This window comes from Centropristis striata, chromosome 5, assembly GCF_030273125.1.
Source record: "Centropristis striata isolate RG_2023a ecotype Rhode Island chromosome 5, C.striata_1.0, whole genome shotgun sequence".
NCBI classification, from domain to species: Eukaryota; Metazoa; Chordata; class Actinopteri; order Perciformes; family Serranidae; genus Centropristis; species Centropristis striata.
In genome coordinates, this window is record NC_081521.1 from 14350269 (window position 1) to 14351111 (window position 843).

The following is an 843-nucleotide window of genomic DNA, read 5'->3' on the forward strand; positions in this document are numbered from 1 at the left end:
CTACAAATTGATGACAAAACAAAATCGGGTGTCACAATGCATGTGTGTGCATGGCACTTCCAGCAAATGTTTAGAAACTTGCGAGGTCCAGAACTTTTTTCTTTTGTTTACTGCATTTCGGAACACATACAAAATAATAAAAAAACATACAAATACAAAATCGATAAATAATCGAGAACAAGTGCAAAATCAACACATTATAAGAGGGCATTTAAATACAGTAAACAGTTAAAGAGCCAAGAGAATGAGAACAGGATAAAATATAATTAAACAGGAAGACAGAAAAACAAGAATATAAGCAACAGTGCCGCGCAAGAAATTAATGATTATTTGTTTTTATAAAAAGCAAAGTTAAAAGGAAAAAAAAAACTTGATTTAAAAGAGCAAAGCTGCAGCAGACCAGCAGTTTGTTCCAGATATTTGGTGCATAAAATTGTTAGTAAGTTTTGATCCTGATGACCTCAGAGGTCTAGATGGTTCATGACTGACTGCTTTATAAACTAACAACAGTATTTTAAATTCTTTGACAGACAGGATGTTGGTGTAAAGACCTCACAAATGGAGTAATGTTATCCACTTTCTTGGTCTTAGTCAGCACTCTCGGCTGCAGCTGCAGCTGCCTAATCAATGTTTTAGGGAGACCTGTAAAGACAGTGATACAATACTTGAATGGACTGAAGATAAATGCATGGACTAGTATTTATAAGTCCTGCTGAGACATCAGTCCTTTCCCAGCCAACACTGGGACTTTAGTGACCGTTGTTTGAATGTCAAATCAAGACATCCTGCATTGGTTATAAAATATTTCCAAACATGAAAGTCATGCTGACATCCATGATGTCC